Raw genomic sequence first — 23,837 nt, forward strand, 5'->3', positions numbered from 1 at the left:
CCCCTGCGGACAAAAGCAGTGAAAGCAAGGGGGGCCCTGCCCTCCCACTCCGACCCCAACCCCAAGCCACGCGCACAATGGCTGCCCAGCATCCCATACACAAATCCACCCACAGTGGGTGGAACTGTGTCTTCCCCCAAAATGTGTTCAAGTCCTAACCCCAGGTACCCGTGAATACGAACTTAATTGGAAAGAGGGTCTTTGCAGATGAAACCAAATTCAGCAGAGGTCACACTAGATGAGGGCAGGCCTTGAATCCAATGCCGGTGGCTTTATAAAAGAAGGGGAGGGGGGAGACGGGGCACAGAGGCACACACGTGTGAGGCGAAGGCAGGGTGTAAGCCAGGAACAAATACTGATTTTGCTGTTATTAGGAATGCCGTATTTTGACATAAAATACTCCTGGAAAAGGTGCCTATCTATCATGGTTTCTAAAATCTCAAGATGGATTTGCCATCCCAGGACTCTGACCCTAAGTGTTCTTCTCTTCCCGCTACACAGCCCTCTCTCCTGCTCAAGGAACAACACAGCATGAGCTTGGATTCCTTGAATCTTGACTCAGGGAAGACCCTAGATACCTGAAAATATAATGCACAGCCCCGCAAGTGTCCTACAGAGTAATATTTAATATAAAAGGGGGGAAGGGATCTTTACAGATCAACTTGCATGTGCAACTCAGGAGTCCAGGCAAAGAAAGCAAGAAAAAGAATGTCTATTCCTCAATAAATTAAAGAGAATAGACACACAACACCCTGGTTCCACTCCTAGGTCTGTCCCCAAACAACTGAAAGCAGGTTTTCAGAGAAAAACTTGGTACACAAACGTTCATGGCAACACTATGGACAATACTAAAAAAATGGGAACACTCAAATGTCCATCAACTGATGAACGGACACACAAACTGTACATATGGAATAGAATGCCCACATAATGGTATAGGATTCCCCATAAAACAGTCCATACAATGGAATAGGATTCCCTATAAAACAGTCCATGCAATGGAATAGGATTCCCCATCAAACAGTCCATACACTGGAATAGGATTCCCCATAAAACAGTCCATACAATGGAATACGATTCCCCATAAAACAGTCCATACAATGGAATGGGATTCCCCATAAAACAGTCTATACAATGGAATGGGATTCCCCATCAAACAGTCCATACAATGGAATAGGATTCCCCATAAAACAGTCCATACACTGGAATAGGATTCCCCATAAAACAGTCCATACAATGGAATAGGATTCCCCATAAAACAGTCTATACAATGGAATGGGATTCCCCATCAAACAGTCCATACAATGGAATAGGATTCCACATAAACAGCCACACAATGGAATAGGATTCCCCATAAAACAGAAAGATGTACTGAGACATGCCACAACACGGATGAACCTTGAAAACGTGCTGAGAAGCCAGACACAAAGGCCACGTATCTTACGCCATCGCGTATATGACATATCCAAAACAGGCAAACTCACAGGAACAGAAAACAGATGAATGATACCAGAAGACATAGGAGGGAATTCTGGGCAGTGACGGTAATGGGAACAGGGCCTCCTTTCGGGATGACAAAAATGTTTTCGAACCAGAGAGTGGTGACGGTTGCACAATGTTGTGAATGTACTAAATGGTCGCTTTAAAATGGTTGAGATGGTGAATTTTATATATGTATATGTCACCACAAAGGTTTAATTAATTTAAAAAATAATGTCCTGCCCTCAACTATAAAAGGGCACTTTTCATTAAAATAATCATAGGACTGCTCTTAGCAACTCAGAATCACTGCCATTCGCGCTGTAACACATGTGACTGACCCACACGGCGGCTTCTAGCAGCGACAGACCAACACCTTGGAAACAGCATGGTGCCTCCAGCTATTTCTAAAATGAGGCATGAAATTAGTCATCATCATAATGATCCCAATGTCACTGGTTCACTGGGACAGCTTCGCCTCGCTTGAAGCAGCCACTATCAATGCCAATGTTTTAATTAAGCAAGATGTAATACAATCCACCATGGTAGAAATCTAAGGAAACCAGAAAAAAGAGCTACCCCAGTGTCCCCAATACCCATCATTGTCCCAAATGTCACCCCCCCTAAACACCCTTTCAGAGGGTTCTATCGCTGTATCTCTCATTTGTGCCCCAGCAAGCAGTTACTACAAAGGTCGGAGGATTTAAAACATGAACATCCAAATTCATGACTTTTGAAAAATGTACTAAGACACAGAATGGGTAATTTTTATAAATGCTGCCAAAATAAAGACAAGCCTTCAGTTAAGGTAATTAAAAATACTTCCGTGGTCAGACTCTTCTCCTCCAAAGGAAAAGCTGGTCAGGACGACTAATTATCACGGAGCCCAGACACCAGCACCCAGCAACTCGGGTGTGCGGGCCAAATGTTACGGCTCTTGTTCTGGTTCCGCAGCGACATACAGAGCCAGTCCACCACGGATAAGGAAACGCGTGAGCAGGGAAGCTGGTCTCGTGCACACCCACGCTCAGCCCACTGTGTTCCCCTCCACCCTCCACGCCAGCTCACGTAGCTCAGGAGCTGAGATTCGCTTCCTTCAAAGCCCACCCCCCCTTGTGCCCAGGCCACCTCCGCACATGTGGGCACACTGCTTCCAGGCAGAAGGTTCTTCCTCTCCATACTCCTCTGCCACCCACACCCCACGCTCCTCCTGGCGGAACAGGGAGCAGTGCTATACTTCCCACGTAGCGCTGAAAGCCTCAAAGTGCTCCCTGTGGGGACGGCTGCCATAACCCCACAGAGAAATCCACCTGGCAAGCCAGCCCAGCCCAGTCACCTCCCTGCTGAGGGCCTCGGGGGGATTGCAACCCCAAGAGGCCCAAGTCCCGGCTTCTTTCCCTGATACGTGAGACCATCCACAGCCAAATACAGGGATTTTCTTCTTCTTTTTAACAAAAGTTCTGAGGTGCAGTTCATGGACCACTCGGCAGAGTGGATTCTCAGCCCCCTTCAGGCCTGAGTGCCTCGAGAGTAGGCCAGAGGCAAACGTGAGATTCACAGAAGAGGCAACCTAAATTTCATTTAAATTCATTTAAATTGACTCCCAAAACCTGGCTTCAAGTATGTTCTTCCAGTAACACTGAAAGGAATCAACTGTACTTCTCATGTTTCCTTTCCTAGATACAACTCAAATAAATAGTGGAGAATTATCTGGAAAGCGCCATCGTCACTGTCATGTTCAGATCCAAGAACAGAAATGATAGAAACAAGAGCTACTATGAATACATAAAACCAGAGCAAATAAAAACACAATGTGAGATGTCTACTGTGCACATAAACAGCAGTCAACTTAATAGCTTTTAATAATTTCTGACGAGTATGTTCAACACAGACATGAGAGTGAGGACCCTGTCTGCAATCTGGGGGGAAAGTGGCATTTTGCTCCAGAAGAGGACAATGCTGCTCCCACAATTGACTGAAGGATAGAGCAAATGTCAGAGGAAATGACAGCAAACAGCACAATAATAAGTGAAAAGGACAAAAGCACCAACTTCCAATTTATAAAAGGTTTGTTATTTGAAGACTCCGGAAACATGCCCGAACATATGACAAAGAAAAATCTGAGGCACTTGTTGGCAGCTACCTGGTTATCGAGTGAAATAAAATTCAGAATAAATTTTACAATTACACTTATAATTGCCACCATCCAACTAGAAAGCCGGCTAGCTTTCACTCTGCATTGGTAAAGGATGATTCAGAGTAAATCCGAAAAAACTCTGAAATTACGAAAGCAACAACAAGAAAATAATTCTATTTGTTGGAAAATGAAGTGATATGATCATCCAAGAATATTCAATAATTCAGCTCAGGATCTGGAAAAGTCTAGAATTTGACAAACACAACAGTGTATTAAAAAACAAAGCTATGGAGAAAAAGCTCAGGTGAAATGCTATTACACTGTATGTTAACCAACTGAAATTTAAGTAAAAACAAACAAACAAAAAACAAAACAAGAAAAAGCTCAGGATGAGATTCCTCATTTATTTCCAACATTTATATTTGTCACTAAAGCACCACTTATCTCTTTAAAGACCAACATCAAAATTATTTCGATTCTACTTTATATAGACGGCCCTAAAGGATGCAACTTCCTAGCACTCCATCAGAGTAAGCTCCAAAAGGCTTACTGCAATCCAAAACCCCACAGAACACTTGAGAAAGAGGAGGGGACCTGCAATGTTTCTTGAGAACGAAGTCTGTGAACTAACATTCTTCCAATGCCCTCACACTTGAGAAGCCCCCATTCCCATCCAAGGCTAACCCTTGACTGGTTTCTGGAAGAGTGACTAGATTTCTCAGGGAGCCCCTGGACCACAACCCATCCTAATAGCCCCAGGGATCAACCCCCCACTCAACAGTCTCCCCAAGGTCCATGGAGCAGCCACCACTCCCCCACCACATGACCACCACGGACTGAGCCGAGCATGAACTTCTGGACTTGGTCAACGTCAGGTTAAATCTTATAAAGCAATGACCCATCTTTCTTACTCGTTGCTCTGAACACTACAGAAATTCTCAGCATCCACTTGAGAAGTCAATGTGTCATATGCTCTGCTTGGGAAATTACAAAGCCCATATTCTGAAAACTCTTATTACTTTGACAAGCGTGGTATGAATCTAAGCACACGCACAGCGTGAATAAAAGCCCTTGTGTAACGGATACTGTTCTAAGTACAAGCTGCAGAGGGCCTTTCCTTCCACCCAAACCCCATCATGTACCTTCACCTTCTGGAACCTTCTGGAGCCCATCACAAATGTCTCTTGCCACATCTGTTCCCATCTACCAGCTGCCTTTTGTCCCTACGAATCAGGTGACCCTGGACATAAAATAGTCTCTCATTTTCTCAGTGAGAGAATTTTATCTGTCCACTTAAAATATATCTACTTCTACGGATATAGATAAAAGCCAAGAGTCCACCCAAAACACTTCATTAATGTTAACTATGCATTCCTATTTAACATCACAGTATATAAATATTAATTTAGAAATATTTTTGCCCATGCTCACATTTCACGCAACTGTTTTGTAAACTTTTTACTTGTGTCTTTGATATCATTACCTTAATTACCACCAACACCCATTTTTTTGGTCATCATTTTACAACAATCTAAAATGTTTACAAGATGGCATTTTTTATGAACGACAGTAAATTGTTTCCCAAGCCACAGGTCCCCATGTATATAGTATCAGCAGGGTTTTACTTTATGTTAGGTTCATATTCATGATCTGTCATGATCTCTGCAATGTGACCAATTATTCTATTTTAAATGATCTTAGAAAGGTTTATTATAATGACATCCAACACTTGTGTTCACGTAAGCAGGAAAATGCCAAAGATATATTAAATTTCTTTGGTCCTTTTTCATCAGTTCTGCTAGGTAACCTCCAAAATCACGGCAAACTAACATCGTGTTTTTAAGCTAATGCGTTTTAGTGGGGTTTTAACAAAAAATACTGAGAAAGAAGATGTCATAGGGTCTCAAAAAGAAGGCTGCTTAGCCTTAGAGGCCTACCATGGGAGGCAGCCGGGGGGTGTGCAGGAACCGGGCCATTGCCTCGTGGAGATCAGGTCCAGTCTCCCTCCCTGCACATGGGGATTTCTCCACACCCAGTTGGTAAGACTTGACAGCAATTTCCACCAACTTCCACAGGCCCCAGGACTGGTGGGCCCACGTCCTTCTCACTGAGGGCCCTCTTGCATCCCCTCGCTCACTCGGGACCTCCCCAAGAGCTGAGATGAACATCTTTCCACATCCACAGCACCTTCCATAGTATCTGGCCTAGAGTTGGTGCTGGCAAACATTTGTGGAATGAATCATGAATGAATAAAATGACTAAAATGCTTTCCAAAAGAAAAAAATGGGGGGAGGGGGACATAGCACCCAGAGGCGAAATTTGAGGAAGACAAAGTCATGAGTCCTAATTACCTGTGTGCAACATGGCATGATCAATCACAGTTTCCCCACCTGACTGTGATAAAATAAGAAAAATGGAGGAAAAGAAGTAATTTTATAACAGCCAGAAGTTTTAAAAATTTAGACCCATTTCCTATTATGAGATTGGCTTCCTCTCACTCTAAGAAGGTGAGGGGGTTCTTAAATAAAATGATAGTGAGGATAAATGGCGGTTAATTTTTATTGTCATTTATCACCGATGGATGGATGACACCATTGTCTCCATGACAAGAACATAACCTCAGCTTACACATCCCCTCCGCACGCTCTGACCACTGACAGACCTCCATGCCTAGAACAGTGCCTGGCAAACACAGAGGGGCTCAAACATAACTCATGAATATAATTTTTTTGTGGGTGGCCATATGTTCTCACTGGCCCGTGAGCATCTGCTGAAGGCTGTATAAGTAGATCCAGGAAGTCCACAAAGTACAGATGGAGAAGGGGTAAGAAGGGCTCTTAACCTCCCTTTCTTCCCGCATCCTACCCCAGACTCCAGGCCCAAGGCTTTTCTCCATGCTGCAGAGGCCAGGCGTTGAGGGAGTAAGAATTAGGTTTGGGCTAAAATCCAGAGATTGGACTAGGGGATGATGAACAAACCAGAAAGCAAAGGGCAGTGGATTCTAGTCTTGCATGCCAGCTTGGGCTAAGGAGGTCTCTGCCTCCCTAATGGGCCGCCCCAGGTCCACACGTCCCCAGGTGTTCGGCAGGATGCCCCTGACCAACCCCCTTTCTCAGAAGCAATCCCCCATCAAGCACTGCTCCACCCTCTGCCTCACCTTTGCAAGATTCTGCATCCCCACGCTGAGTGTGCCAGGGAGGAACAGGGGGCATCCCTGGGGACACATGTACTTGGCATAGAACCTACTGCAATGTTTGAGCTCTACCCCTTGACTATGGAATTCCTTGTGGAAACTCATTGAACAATAGAGCAAACTAGTGTTTTGTTGAGACAGTAACTTGTGTGTTTTGTTCTCACCGACATGACACAGGAAACGGTGGTACGCTGCCCACCCCACCGTGTCAGGAAGGCAGTCCTCCAACACTGTACCCGTGGGGGCCTCAGCAACATTTGTTTCCTTTTGGGCTCCCGGGAAGTAGGTGGTGGACAACGAGAGGATGGCCCCAACTCCATTACTGTGCGGAGGCCCATCTAGGAAGAGGGTCTTCTGCACCACGACTCAATTTAACGTCTTGCCATGCTAGTGAGAGAGATACTGTGAAACAGATGTCTATGCTTCACCAAAATGAAACAGGAGATAATTATAATGAGGCAAACAGACGCCTCTGGAACCCAAGTGTGACGGAGAACGTACACATACTTAGCTTACGATGGCTTCACAGATTATCTTCCTAATCGCAATGTGCAACAATCACTGGCCAACAAGCAACTAATTAATTGCAACTCATGAAACACCCACGATATGGCCAGGAGATTATGGGAGGAAGGATTTAAGGATAAAGAAGTTTAAAAAAATAGCATCCTTTAGTCATCCAATGAGGAGACAATATTAAGTAATAAGGTTTAGAAAAGATTTAGTCTCATGAAGAATACTAATATTTTAGAGGCAATACAATAAAAGAGAGAAAGTATAAGTATCTGCTAAATCTACAATCTCATCATTCCTCTGATGACAAGAGCCAGCAGCCCAATATTGTGATCAGAAGAACATCTAGCAATTTTGACCATAGGTTAACGAAGCGCAGCAAAATGGTTGCCGAGAACATATTTTTCCCTCCTGTGTCACAACATAGTAAGGGACAGAAAAATAACTCCACGTTCTAAAACTTTAAAAAAGCTTCTTAAGATTTTAAGTAAAGTTTAATGGGTTTTTCTTTTTCTTCTATGTACCACAGGTATTTGTTTGGAAGATTAAGAAATCACCTTAGGAAAAACAGAAAACAGAACTCACTAATCATCTTCCATTTAGCCTTTTACATGAATAAATAGGGAAATCATTTATAATCACATCCATTATAAAGACTTCAAATTATTCCACTCTGTTTTATTATCTATCAACAGGAAGCATCCTTCCTCACCAGGACGTTCAGTTAGTGAGTTTCTTATGATTAACTCCTATTTTAATAGCCAAAGCATCTCTCCAATCTGTGCAGCGAAGTCAGGAGTGCAAACCCACAGCGGCACAGGGAGGTGAGAAGGTCCTGGCACTGGGCCACACAGGGAGGACGCCCCACGGAGGACCGGCGCTGTCCAGGCAGCCGGGAGGTGGCCCGGACGGTGAGGCTCCAGGTGCTTTACCTCTCCCTGAATGCCGGTGGCAGGTGCATCTTCAGAGTACCTTTCTCATCTCCAATTCATGTATTCATCTGTTCCTAAGGTGTTGGTGCCCATGGCATGCCAGGCCAAGTGCTCAACTGCCAAGACACTGGATCTGCGGGAGAAGCCAAGACACCTGCTCGCCGAGGTTCAATAACATCAGAGAGCCCTTTGCAGAGGACTCTGGAGACAACAGCATGATGCACAGGATGCCAGGGCAAACCGGAACAAGCAGCTTGCACACTGAGTTTCGGAGGAGACTGGCGGGTCCCCCGGAGAGAGGAGGGGGGCACGTGTTCCAGGCAGAGAGGCTTTGCAGGCAAAGACGGGAAGACAGGCGAAAGTGCAGCAGGCAGGAAACGAGCAGAACCTTCTGGGGCCACAAAAGGAAACAAGAGGGAGCAAAGGGAAAGCAAGGGAGGAGGGTAGCTGACGGGTGTTTGGGTCCAGTCGGGAGGGGACACGCATGGGGTGGAGGGGACAGGAGCCCAGGGCACATTCCAGCTCCTTCTGCTCCGGCCAGCCAGACGCTGTCACTTCTTCTCCCACTTAAGCCTCTATTTGTCCCCTCCCCTGCAAGCAGACCCAGGCAGACACCAACTCCCCAGGCCTAGAAGGGCTCTTCTGCCTGGGGTGAGAACTGATACCTGGTGGGAAAGCTCCCCCTCTTCCTCGTTCCTACAACTGCTCTCCACTGGCCTGAGGTGTCAGTAGCCGCTCCGGGTCATGGAGAGGAGAGAAACTAAACAGCAAAACCCTGTGGCTTAGCCGAGGCTTGCAGTGGAAGCCAAAGGGAAGAGAGATCGGGGCACTCGTCACCCTAGCTGGGTTCAGCTGCATTCCTGGGAACAAGGGTCATGTGCACGAGAGTCGGGGGCTGGCCAAAGGGCTCGTGGGGGTCGTGAGATGCTTGGACTCTGGGCTGTGGTGTGATGAGAGGATCACGCACTCACAGGCTGTACTTGTAAACCTCAATAAACTTGATTTTAAAAAGAACCCACAGAGCCTGGGTGGCTCAGTCGGATTAAGCATCTGCCTTCGGCTCATGTCCTGATCCCAGGGTCCTGGGATTCAGCCCCGAGTGGGGCTCCCTGCTCGGTGGGGAGTCTGCTTCTCCCTCTCCTCCCTGCTTGTGCTCTCTCCCTATCTCTGTCTCTTGCTCTCGAATAAATAAACAAAATCTTAAAAAAAAACTACAAGGACCCTGATTCTGCTTGTCCACAGCAGGGCAGAGCCGAAGAGACTGCCGAAAATTCTGAACTGGGACCCAGGCATTCCTCCCCAGGCTTGGACTGTGGCCGCGGGGCAGCTGTCCCTGGCAGGTGGCAACGAAAGCTAGCTCCATGTCACAGCACAGAGACCTACCGCTAAAGAGACGAAAGCAGAAGACAAGGAGTGAAGTCAGGCAGGAGACAAAAACCATGCTGACCCCTTGGGTTTGGTCCAATGTACGGAGAGCACCCAGGGCACCCCTGCTCAGATCTGGGGACCACGGAGCACCAAGCAGTATGAAAAGTCATTATCTACTCCTCAAAGTATAAGTCTCAAATGAACAAAAATGCCCCACCCTTAGGGTCCACACAAGTGCAAATCAGTGAGCAAGAATTGTCACACGCACCAATCGAAAAACCACCCAGAAGGTTAATGTCAGCTGATAGTTACATAGCTATGAAACCATGATATCTCCTAATAAAAGGAAATATAAATGGATAGGTTTTTAATTCTCTGAAAATAGTATTTTTTTTGCCAAAAATATAGCACCATGGGTTCAGGAACATTTCAAAAAGAGATGACATATTTAATTCATAGAGATAGCAAAACCTCACTTAACTGCCTCGGGGGGGTCACAAAGGGTTGAGAGTGAGCTCACACCAGACTCGGAGGAGGTTATGAAAACAATTAGGAGCTAATGAGTAGACATTGGTAAGGCGAGAGGCAAAATTGCAGGCTGGCTGACTCTATCCTCACTCATGACAAGTAAAAAACCAAAGGTGTCATTTAAAAAATATTAAATTATTGGGTAGGAAACTTCAAATTCAAACACAGAATAAATAAAACCGATTTTTAATAGCCTGGCATTAACGACAGGCTGGTAGAGACAGACTCAGTGTCAACTGTGATACCTAATTGTAAGTACCCACTTAGGGTTCCTTCCAGGAGGAATGTGCATGCTCAGCTCTGAGACCCAGCAGCCAAGATGCCAGCAAAAAGTCAGAGGACAAGCAGAGTAACCCCAGCGCCCCCAGGGGACGCGGCATCCCCCAAATCCAATGGAAAGAGGCTGCAGAGAAGAGAACCTCAGGATGGCTGGATATTAGGTAGTAATTATAATACAAAAGCAATCGTCAATCAAACCCTGGAGTGGGGGGGGCAGGGATTAGTAGAAAGTCTGTGAAGTGAGAGTGATAAATTTTCAAAAGATGAAATGCTGTCACTTTCAAGTTTTCAAAGGAAATTAACAACCCAGCTTAGCATGGTTTCTGAGCTGGGGGGAAAAGGGGAGACTGGGAATTCATCACTTCTAAACTCCTTGGAAGCGACCTGGTGGAAAAAAGACTTGAGAATGCCTCCTATATTCTAGGATACCTGAAGAGGTTATTCTCTTCTGAAGTGTAAGTGCACCGGCAATGACTTGACCCCACTTATGCTATGTATTTGCCTGGCGAAGCCTCATTTTCCTAACCAGAGAGGTGAATGGCAGCCCAGACACTACGATAATTATCCGAAATTATAAATAAGTGGGGGTGTGAATGAGACTATGCTCCACTGAACTTAACACAGTGCCAAAAAAAAAAAAAGATGAACTAGGGAAAAGATTTGAAATATCACACAGCTAGCGCGCTAATTTTGGGAGCTACAATTAGTTTAAAACACAAAGACACATCACTCTTACAGGACTGACGAATGCATTACACACTCAACGGATTTCTTTTAAAATTCCGTCTCTGTGCACACTGAAAAAATTACTTCTGGGAAGCAATGCAAGCAAATGATGGCATTTTGTCCTTTTCAGCCTATGCAGTTTCCTTTGCTGTTCACTGTTTTCAAGAGGTGACCGTTTCATTTCCAGAGAGCGGATCACAGAGCGTCAATGCAGAGAGAGGCTCAGAATCCAGTCAAACCCTTTTCTTTCTTTTACAGATGGGAACAAGCAGACTCAGTGGAGTAGAAAAGTTTCTGTCTAGAGGAACTGGGATTCAGAGACTCAGATTCCAGACAGAAGAACAGAAGAGGTACCCCGGACAAGCCAAAGCCCAGGGACCGGCAGCGGGCACGTTTTACACTTTGACGGAGGGACGCGCACATGACGTAAGCATCTGACAATACGGAGGAAGCCGTATGCATCACATTTGGGCATTTCAATGTCTATGAATTACCCCTCGATTTAAAATTCCACTTTTTGATAAGGAGATCTTAAACAAAAATAAAGTAAGTACATTACATTCTCCAAATAAAAGATGAAGGTTGTCAGCTCGGGAAAAACAGCCCCAATATGCTGCTTACAATGTGCTGTCCTCGAACAAAGGAATGATGTAATGTTGAAAATAAAGGAGGAAGGAGATGCTCCATGCGAACAAACACGAGCACACAGACGCGGGTGACTGTGGCCAATCAGAAGTCACCAAACTCTTCACACCCCAATAATACCACTTGCACACGTTTTCCAGGTGAGACCATGAGGAAGGGACTTGCTCAGGGTCTCCTATGCCCTGATCCAGTGCTTTCCACCCTGCGGAGAAGGAGGCTTGGCAGCGAGGCTGGAGTGGGTGCAGAAGGAGTGGAAAGCCCACAGGGCAGAGTAAGGAGCAACAAGAATCCCACAAGTGAAGGGAAGCCAATGCAGGGGACAGAGTCATCTTCTCGTCAGACAGTAACTCGGGACATATCATATCCTCCACAGAAGAGGATGGATGCACTTGGAAAATGATCACTCTTTTCTACAAGTATTTCACAAGCACAGCACGGCACCTGTATGCTATAACACCTCTCCAGCCGATCGGGGCACCCTGCGTGAAAGCAGGTGCAGCCCACACATTCTCCCAAAGTGGCTTCACGGGGACAGATCATCAGGAGTCCCTGGCAGGGCACTCACTGGCCAGGCACCCCAGGAAGGGGCTCCTAATCACAGCCACAAAACTCCGAAAGAGGACGTGCCAGATTCCAGGAAAACTTTTTTCAATTAAAAACATATTTTACTTAAAAATGTAAATGAAAATAGTTATCCCATGATAAAAATAAAAGAACTAATAAAGAATATCATAAGATAAAATTTCTAAGAACTCATGTAATTTTCATATTGAGAGATCCCTAGGGGAAAAGTCCATTCCCCTCCCCCATTTCTTCCCTGGGAGATCCTGTCCTTTTCTAAAAATGTAATTTTAGATTAAAAAAATAAACCCATATGTCAGTTCTCAGTGAGTCAGTCCAGGATCTCAGATATTATATCTGATGATCAGAACACATCGTGCTCCCCTTCTCAGCTCTGAGGACACAGGGTAGGACCAAGAATGCCCCCACCCCCATGCTTCCTCCTGCTGATGCAATTCTCCACTCCAGCCCCTGGGTTCCTGTCTTCCAAAAAACCAATGGACTCCTGCTACCCCCACTCTTTTCTTTTCCTTCTTCCTGTCTTGCCCATCCCCACTCCTGCCCACTCCCTGGAACACGCCTCCTCTGGACTCCCTCCCACCCCTCAGAGCTCAGAGCCAGTCCTCTCTGCTTGCACCAACACTGACCTAAGGATTTCGGTCCACTTGCCACTTTCTGTAGGTCCTTGTCTTACCTGCAGTCTCTCATTTGGATGCCCCAAGATATCATGATGCACCACCTCATCTGTTACCTATTTTGGGAACGAAATACCTGGTTTCTCCTCCTGCAGAGAGAAGGCTACACCTTTCTCTATATATTCCTGATGGCCTCGGGCCAGTACGACTCCATGGCTGGCACAAGATGAGTACATAATAGACTACGAAGTCATGGAATCCAATCCACGTTATCTTTGCATACATGTTAAGAGTACAGATATATAAAAATGCAAAACCTGACAATAACATCCACAAAGATTTCACCATCTAAAGCAGACCTGGACAATGGGGCGCCCAGGGGGCTCAGGAGGTTAAGCGTCTGCCTTCGGCTCAGGTCATGCTCAGGTCATGATCCCAGGGTCCTGGGATTGAGCCCCACGTCAGGCTCCCTGCTGAGCATGGGAGGTGACAGTGGGCTGACGGTGAATGATCTTCTCCCTCTGCCCCTCCCCACAGCTCATGCTCTTTCTCCTCTCTAATAAATAAATTCTTTAAAAATAAATAATATAAAGCAGACCTGGGCAAGCACTTAAGGCTCCTTTCTTGGTAAGAACTTAACAAAACATCAGCCAAATTGACTGCACAAATGTCTAAGTGACTACTTTCTTTTTCAAGAAGAGTCCTTCTGGCCACTCCCACAGAAGCATCAGGTCCCTACCCACTGTGAACACATCAGCTTCAGGCACCTGCCTGCCTCCAGAAGGCCAGGAGCAAAGTGCCAGAGTCATTGCCGAAGTTCTACGCACCAAGAGAAACAAGCAGGAGAAATACCAATGTGGAAATGCCACCAGGAAGAACAAACAAAGGAGCAGGCCTTTAAAGAAGGTAAGGCAGGCGGCTAGTGGGCAAAGGGGAAGCAGAGACCAGCCTAGAGATGAGCCCCGGCGATATGTGGAGCAGACCCAAGAAGCAGGTGCATCCCCGGGGCAGGAAGAGGACGAGGAAGAATGGAAAGGCCCCTGGAGGACTAGAGCATTAAGGAGAACCAAGGAGGCTTCAGAATGACAGTCTGCACCCCCCGCAGACCCCCCAAGAACTGCAGAGTTCCATCAGGAGGGACTCCGCCTTCGGTTTTGAAATCCAAGGTTTCTGCTGAGGTTGACACCATGACCCCTGTTCTCTGGTTCCTTGTTTTTCCTTAACACATCTTTGCTGATCATTCTGGTTGAGCTTTTTGATGTCACTGGATGTCAGGTAGCTCTCAATTTAATCCATTTCACTGGATGTTGATGTGACCCAACCACCACGCTTCCCTGTGTCAGTAAGAAGGTATTACCTAGGGGGATGGGTTAGCCTGGTGATGGGTATTAAGGAGGGCACGTACTGCATGGAGCACTGGGTGTTATACGCAAACAATGAATCATGGAACGCTACATCAAAAACTAATGATGTAATGTATGATGATTAACATAATAAAAAAAATTTTTAAAAAGGTATTACCTATTCACATGGAAAGATATTCATATACAAGGTGTGGGGACACAAAGTAGAGAACAACACTTGCCCTGTATTTATCATTGGCTATGTTAAAACACATCTATAATCCATAGAGGAATAGAAAGAATTCAGAAATGATCATGACCAAAGGGCTGACGGTGAATGATCTGAGTGGTAGATTCATGTGTGTTATTTTACTGTACTTGATTCTTTTTTGTTCCCTGTCTCCAAGAAGCAATCAAAATAAAGAAATGAAAATTTCATTTAAAAAACAGTGGCAAAGTTTTGATAGTGCACCACAAAGAACATGCAGCACCCACCTCAGCTTGCTGTCACACAGGGCTGCCCACCACTCTAGCTGCAGCAGGAAGGTGGGACCATCCCTGACACTCGCACACTAGACACCCCCAAAGGGGGAATGTATCGTATCACCTGGAGCAAACCTAGGTACTGCTGAACCAGCGGCTTGTCGTCACGCCCACTATATGCACCTGGAAAAATATGGCAGCAGAAGGGAGAAGGGACCAACTGGTAGACCTTGTAAATCAACAGGGTCACTTCCAGGGGTAACAGATCCACAAAGCTACTCCTCTGAAGGATGCACTGATGGGAACGTGTGAACAGAGCTGTGACCTACCAAGGAACTATCAGAAGAAGACTGGCCTGACAAATGGCAGTAGCAGTAGTATTTTCTTCTATTTTAATATAAAATGAATCATTTAAAAGAAAAACAACAAAAGGACTTAGCAGACACCTAATTTCTCAGACATAACAACTTTGCATTTAATCTTGAGTGGTGACCACACAAAACGTGTAATGTCACAATGATACGAAATGGTATGAAAATATCATTTTCAAAATTCAATTACACATTTGTTATGTTTCACCTAATCAGACAATGAGGACTGTTGTTCTTCCTTAATCATTAAACTAGAGAAGAGAATTTATGCTAAAAAATAAAAAATACCGTCTCTAAGAATCAATCACTGTATCTAAAGGTTACACAGGCAAGAATAAAACCTGCTTTGTTTTAATAAGATACACCTTTTATAGCTTTTTTTCCCCTTTACCTCCTTCCTAATTCAATGTACCATATTGAATGCATAGGATTTCCTGAGGGAAAAATAATTCTGCTTGAATTATAGAAGTGTCACATTCACAGTTCATAGAGAGTAATACTGCTCAGCTTCTCATCAAAATTACACTGCCTAGCACAGGATTCTAAATAAAGCCAGTGTAATGTACAAACTTATTATCTGACTCAGGATGTCACGGGAAAGCAGTGGGCTGAGGGATGGAAAACCCTCCCTCCCAGGACCACTCCGCTCCTGCGTAAATTACTAAAACAGCTCTGGGTGTGACTTTCCCACCACCACCCCAGCTCACCGATTCCCCAGTGTTAACTACTTGAATGCTTTTAAAATTTGACTTCACGTAAAGTCCATGATTTCATCGATACATATACAAAAATAATTTATTCCACCATAAAGTTCTGCACAATAGTTTGAATGGGATTTTTAATTATTTGCTATAATGGAGCTGATGATTTTCTAAGCACACATAGCACACTCCTTTTTCACACTTACTTATGCGACAGCACCATCCAACATGTTTCTCGATAAATTTCTTCCTGAGCATATTTAAGGTCTGGTCTCTTCTTGGGCCTCAGTTTGGGCTACTTGGCATGGTGGCGGGAACACCAATCCTACATGAAGGCATTAAATACTCTTTCCATCAGCCAGTGGACAGGTCCAGAGAAGAGCTGCAGGGCCCATTTCACAATGTCACAAATTTGCACTGGCTTCAGCTACATTTACAAACATCTCGCAGGCCCTCCTCCTTCCCGCTGGCCCTTCCAGCTCTCTCCCCACGCTCTCTGCATCACGAAGCTATTTTTCTTGTCACCTTCCTTGAGTCTGTTCCTGTCAGAAATGGTTACTCCTTTACATCAAGAAGGTTGATGAAGGTTTGTCCTGAGGGTTGTTAGGGACCTGAAGAGAGAGACGGGCCCTCCGTGTCCTCTCGCATTATAAACAATAAGAAAATACAAGTCTCTGACCACTGGTGGCCATTCTCCCCTCGAACAGACAACTGAGCAAAGGGAGGAGATCTTCTAACCCCTGGTCACAGTCGTGCCTGTCTAATGCCTTGGACGCCCCAGCTCCATGAATCAATTATTCTCCTTCCTTCTGTACCTAATTTGAGTGGGGTGTCGGCGATCAGATTACTGCAGCTTTCCAGTAAGACCTGAAATCAAGTAGTCCCGGGCTCTGCCACTGTTCTCATTCCACATCGGGCTGATTATTCCGGGTCCTCAGACTCTCCACACAAACTTCAGAATCAATGTGTCAACATCCACAAAGATATTTGTTGAGATTCTGACTTAGATGACAATGAATGTATAGATCAGGTTGGGAAGAACTGACATCTTAACAACGTTGAGTCCTTTTATCCATACACTGGAGTATCTCCCCATCTATCTCTTGTTTGAGGTTTATAAAATTTGCAATGAAAAGAAGCCTCACTCCACAGAAACTCAAAATATAAAAATGAATCTACAAGACCTACAGCAATGCATTTATAAATACCATTCTGCAAGTGAGTTGCACATGAGCCTTTGGAGATCCTGCATCTTCAGTTCACTTGAGAAGGTCTTGTTTTAGATTGGTCGGGAGGTTTTTTAGACCATTTTAAACCCCCTCATCCTTCTTAGAAATAAAGCTCTGTGAAGAGGCTTCATGGGGCAGCTGCAACTTGAAAATTCCCAGAGAAGAGCCGGTGGACATGGGATATAAGTGTTTCCATCAACAACTCAGCTACTAAAATGCAGACTTTTTACATGATTATGCTTTCTGCCCATCCCTTGAGAAAGCTTTTCCATTATTACTTCTAATGGACATCATGGCGGCACTGGGAGGATCAGAGAGATGGTGTGCATCCAAAGGCTTTGACAAGTAACAGTGCCACACAAATACAAGGGATTAGGATTATTTCACGCTCCACAATCTGGCTGGACAAAAGCAGCAGATAAATTCCCTCCAAACCATATGGGAGTCTGAGCTTGGTGTCTCCATCCACTGCGTTATGTAAACAAGCATCCGGTAGCGAGAAGCTCTGTATCTGCGCAAACACCAATAGCCAATCGGCTAGCAGCACCACGAAGCAGACACCGGATGATGGATGGAAACAGGACGCTGTCCAGAGAGAAAAGAAAATGAGCACCTAGTCCTAAACACAGCAGTGCACTCAGAAATGGCAGGTGGACACACGTGAAGAAGATACCCAGAATGTGCCACAGGAAGTAAATGAAGACGTATCGGCACACAACGGTCGCATGGAGCCAGGTTTCCCATGACAGAGTGAGCAGAGTAACTAACACAGCAACTCCCAGAAAGAGGTTTCCAGCGGGGTCTCGGAGTCAGCCCAAGCTCCAGGTCTATGCGCTCTACAACCTTCACTTGCTCCTATAGAGGTCTCCAACACACACATGCTTAAGCCAAAGATTGAGTAGGCGATTATGATACCTCCCTTGGTCTTCCTCACCTCCTACATCAGATCTACCACCACGGCCTGCAAATTATACCGCAGGTCTCCATCTCCTTCTCGAACCTCATCACCAGTACTGCAGCCCACCGGTTCTCGTCCAGGGGCAACGTTGCCCTCCAAAGACATTGGCAGGACACAGGTAGGAACATGGGGGTGATCAGCACGAAGGAAACCGGCCACAGAATTTTTTAAAAAGATAAATGCCAACAACTACTTATCAATGAAATTATTCATCATAGAGTTAAAATGCTAAAAGCAAACTCCTAGTATTCAATAATGGAAAAATTAATATGATGAAAAATCACTTGATTAAGTAAATGAATGCACATCAATTTAGGTGCATGTTCTGAACTGGCATTGAGCCACCACAATCATTATTATGACTGCTCATTAATATGGAAAGATGCTTGTCAGATAATGGTAAAGAAGCAGGAAACCAAATGGCCATCTATGTCGGAACTGTAAAAATACCCGTGCCCGTGCACCACGACTGGTGGAAAACCAATACAAATGGTTGGCTGGCTGAAGGAGAGTGGGGCAGAAACCACTTTCGTTTCTGCTACTATTACAATGAGCCCTGTGCTACCAATGGGGGTGGGGAGGGTCTCAAGGAGGCAAGTGTATCCAGACAGGCAGCTTCAGATAATGTCTTGCCCTGTGGGTGGCATACGGTTTTTAAGGAAATGAACAGTACTTCTCAGAGGACAAAACTCACCCAAAACGCCATTTACCATAATCGCCACACCACAATCACCGTACAATCTACTTCCAACACAGACCCTTCCAGAGAAGTCCAGACAGATGGGCACCACGAACGGTAAGAAGAAAGCCAGCACCCAGGGGCAGCCCCAGGAAGGAAGACATAGCCTCCCGCATCTGTGCACCAACCTCAGCTTGGGGACCCCAAATTCAATTACTCTTCACCCCTGTCCAATCCGCTCACAGCGAGGGAAAGTCACCGAGCCACGGGGGCCCGCGACTTTGTAAGACAATGGGAGACACACAGAAAATGAGCCATGTTCTCATACTAAACTGAACAGGAGAAACAGCAGAAGAACCCTGAAGAATGATAAAGAGCAGCGTTTTTAAATGTGGTGTGAGATACACTAGCCGTTCAGGAAAAAAATTTAGTGCCTGTCAACCCCCAATTTGGTTTTTTGTTTTTGTTTTTGTGAAATACATTAGTTCAGAATAGACTAAAGGATATTTGAGTAGAAGATGCCAGAGGGTATCACATGGAATAAAGGTAAGAATGTTTTCATGAAACATCTTTCAGCTTTATACACACACACACACACACACACATACACCACACCCCAAGAATCTATTTCTTACTGTGGATCATGGTCAAAGTTTCCCTCTACCAAAAGTTCTGGAATTCTCCCTAGACACACCAACAGACTATGCCTAGGAGGCAGGGTGGTCACTTCTAGGATCACTCCATAGAGCTAATATTCCAATATTTTGTAATTCAGTGAAAACAGCAATGCCTATGTTAACTCTGATTGTAAAGCCCCAACCACCCCAAATCTAGTCCTGCAATCCACGAGTGGTCAAGAAAGAGAACCACCTGCTGCCAACACAGTGGGACCATGACCAAGATCTGGTCCTCCTAGAAGCCTTTGTGACCAGCCCCATCAAACTCCCTTTACTCCCCTTCAAACACACCCAATTGGGAGGCATTTGGTCAAAGTTGTTGTTTTTGTTTGTTTTTGTTTTGTTTTTTGTAGAAGGGAAGAGGCAGAGGGAGAGGAAGGAGAATCTAAAGCAGGCTCCACACCCAGCGTGAAGCCTGACGTGGGCTCAATCTCACAACCCTGAGATCATGACCTAAGCCGAAATCAAAGGTCAGACACTCAACCGACTGAGCCACCCAGGCGCCCCTGGTCAAAGTATTTTTAATTGCTTTACGCATGAACATACCATATGTCCACTCCATGGAAAGGTCCACCAGAAATGGTGTTTATGCCTTTACAGCCCCAAAGCATCAAAGAGCTGTTGTCCACCAATGTGGACGACAGGTATGGGCCCTGTTTCTGAATACTGTCAGACGGCTGATGCTTAGCAGCATTCTCCAGGGGAGTTGAATAGAAAATAACGTGGCTCTGGAACCAGGCAAACTAGGCTGAAATCATCACTGTGCCCCCATGCTAGCCATGTGGACTTAGTCAACTTAATTACTCTCTCTGGTTGTCTGCATCTGAAAGCAAGGAGAGTACCTAACAGTTTTATCGTAAGGATTAAATAAGCTGATAACATGTAAAGCACCTAGGACGGTGATCAATGCATATCAGCTGTTGCTATTCTAGCACGTGGAGCTCACGATTCTATCAACCACTGGAATTAATTCAGGGAGGCTTCCCAACCCCCAGATGTTGTGTTCTCTAGAGGAGGCATTCTACTTAAGTCTCTAAGAATTAAAGGCTAGGAGAATTGGTTGGGTTGGCTATGAAGATTTCTGAAATGGAGAAACCAGAATCTGACCCATCTCTCCAGGCAGCTGGAAAACATCACAGCTTTCTGAGAAAAAGAAGACCACCAGCCGATGTGAGTTTTAGGAAAACACGGAAATACAGTCAGGAAATAAGAAAGGGCAGGTACAGCACTGAGGGTGGAGAGAGTAGAGTTAAGAAACTTTCTGCACAATTTTATCAAGAAGAACTGAGGACATGAGCAAACATGGATGTGTGATATCACAGCCAAGGAGAACAAAGGGAAGAGAATGGCCACATCTGACTTTGGAGAGGCCATGTCTGAGTGCCACTGGGTCATACGTGGGGGAGAGGTGGACCATGATCACATAGAGGAGAGCAGAGAAGAGAACCAGGAGGCGCTGGCCGTGGTACAAGGACCCTCTCATAGGATGGGAAGGAGAGAGGGAAGCCTGATGGCAGAGAAGGATCCCACAAGCTGAGTGTTGAGAAAGTCTGGGCATGACCGTAGACCAAGTGAAAGAGCAATCTGATATGCAGACAGAAGATTCTAGACTGACAGGATGGGTAAAGGATTGATCAGAATCCTAGAGGCAGGGGTGGGTGGGGGAGACCCTGCACAGGTGGAAGGTTACTCGCAGGTGGTAGGATGGGAAGTGAGAAAGGAAAGGTGATGGCAGACAGATCCTAAAGGATCTTTTCAGCAAAGCAGACAGACTAGCATCATTTGCTAAAGGTGGTGGCAGGGGGGTTGGTGATAAGCCTCAAGCTTGAGAGGTTGCCAGAAATCACTGGTAAGGTAAATTCACTAAGGAATTTAAAGATTAAAAAAATATATATTTTTGAGTAAAACTGTACAGTTCCTATGAAAAGAATATGGTAATTCCTCAAAAAATTAAACATGGTATTATCATATGACCCAGCACTTCCACATCTGATACACACCCAAAACAAGTGAACGCAGAGACCTGAACAGTTTCACAGCATTATTCACAATGGCCAAAAGGTGTAAACAACCCTAGTGTGTCCATCAGTGGATGCATAAATAAACAAAATGTGATCTACACATCAATGGAATACAATTCTGCCTCAGAGAGGAATGAGATTCTGGCATCTGCTACACTCTGGGAGAGTCCTGAAGATATTATACCAGTGAAATAAGCCGGTCACAGAGACAAATGCTGTATGATTCCACTTACATGAGGAACCTTGAATAGGAACATTTCCAGAGACAGAAAATAGGCTGGTGGGTGCCAGGGGCTGGGGGAGGGAAAGAACAGGGAGTCCCTCTTTAATGAGGACAGGGTTTCCGTTTGGGGAGATGAAGAAAGTTCTAGAGATGGATGGCGGTGATGGCCGCACCGGACCCTTGAAAACGGTGAAGATGGTACCTTTTATGTGAATCACCATAATAAAATTGTTTAAAGGATCTGGCAGGAGCCCTGAGGCGGGGGCATTCACTGAGGGACAGTAAAAAGCAGCACAAAGGGGAGGCTGTCTCCAAACATGGATGCCGCAGAGAAGGGGCAGAAGTGCCCCAGGCAGAGAAGGGAGACATCGGATAGGCCACACAGCCCCACAGTTTCTTCTCCCACCTCACAAAAACTACCCATGTAGTCTCCCCCTTGTGTGTGTGCTCACTTACATTCAACAACCCAGGAAGAATGTGTGGTACTGAGTCAAATGGAAAGCAGCACTGCTGACAACGACCTTGACGCCATGTTCATCCTGCAGCTAATTATTGCCCCCAACTCCTCTTGCCTCTGTCTCCCTTGAGGCCTAAAATGCCGGGGCTGACCCTGCTGCCAGGCGGATGCAGGGAGCAGCTGCAGCTCTGGGCAGGGGACTGCAGGGTGCAGCTCCGGGGACAGGGCAGCCACGCCCCACCCCCACCCACCAGTCCCATCAGCTCACCCCACACAATCAAAACGGCCACCAAGGGCCACCCTTTGGGAAACGACATGTAACCCCTACGAAATGCCGCAGTCTTTTTCCTATTTCATATTTTTCATCTTTTCTCTATAGAGGAGAATTCACAACTGTTACTTCCATTTCTGCAGAGCAAAACCTGAAGCGTGAGAACAACATAAAAACCGGGGTCCTGGGGTGGGAGTCTTTGAACCTCACCTATACAGAGAGCATCTATGGTGCAGAAACGAACTACAGAATTAGCAGCAAGGGAGGCAACGTTTGAAACAAAACTCCGTCGCCGGCCGGTCTTGCGGACGTAAAGTTGTCATCCATGCGTGAACATCCCTGAATTCACTCCCGTCTCACAAGAAAACAACCACTGAAGGAAGGTCTTGCAAGACTCCAGTCACTAAATAATTTGACACAGAGGGAGGTGGGCAGACAAAAGTCAAGCCCAATCAAATTTAATAATGTAAGAGTATATTTAGAAATCTAAAATTACTTCTGGGCTCAAACTTCCTGTAATTTTTATCTATTCTTACACCCGCCGCGCCTGTTTTTCTGAAATGCCACAGGATGTCGTAGTAAATGTCCTGAACACGTTGCTAATTTTAACCCTGGAGCAATAAGGAAGCTTGAGGCGATATCAAGTCGTGAAAATAGTTAACCTAAAACTTCAATATACGTACCACCTCGCTTTCTCTACAGATCATCAGTTTTTTAACAAGAAACTCAAATAAAGATCAAGCAATTCCACGGAAGAATCCAGCAGCTCTGCAAGACAGCTGCACCACCTCTGAAAGCAAAGGGCCAGGGTGGCTCTACCCATGCTGAGTTGTGACGGTGGCCCTGGTCACAGCAACCATGACACACCTGACGCGCGTGTGTCTTTGTTCCAGACGGAATGGGAAGCTTTCAAGCTGGGAAATCAGTTTCCAAAACGTTTTCAAGACAACAGCCATAACAATGTTTTCTGAAATTACACATTAAAAGAGCATTAAGGGAGGAGAGCGAAAGCAAAGGCAGCTACAATGAACAGTTGCACGAAAGCCGCAAGTTAATCACTCAGAAGATTCTTGTTCTCTGAAGGACTCAGCTTGGCAGCCCCCTGCAAACCACACCTCCGTCTGCAGTCAGTCAGCCCCATGGAAACTGCCAGAATGGGGAAGCTGGAGAGCATGCAGGCCCTGGGCTGCTCCAGGGGCCCGCCCCGGGCTCCGCCTCCCGGCACCTCCACACCGCAGCCCCGAGGACCTCACGTGGGGTGAAGGCATCTTTCTTCCAAAGGGCAACAGGGCAAGAACAAATAATCCAAGGTGGTGAAAACAGTGGGACGGTGGGAACGCTGGATCCCTCGCTCTTCTGGGCAAGCAAAAGACTCGCTGCAGGACCAAGACGCATCACCATTCCCACAACATAGCTTGAGGTCCGACC

At 45.7% G+C, this 23,837-nt stretch overlaps 1 protein-coding gene across 6 annotated transcripts in view; it reads right to left on the bottom strand.

Moving 5' to 3' along the window:
• Positions 1-23,837, bottom strand: part of DOCK1 (dedicator of cytokinesis 1) — a 490,705-nt gene that overhangs the window by 331,497 nt on the left and 135,371 nt on the right. The gene's annotated exons all lie outside the window — the stretch shown is intronic.

Source organism: Halichoerus grypus, chromosome 7 (genome assembly GCF_964656455.1).
Source record: "Halichoerus grypus chromosome 7, mHalGry1.hap1.1, whole genome shotgun sequence".
Lineage (NCBI taxonomy): Eukaryota > Metazoa > Chordata > Mammalia > Carnivora > Phocidae > Halichoerus > Halichoerus grypus.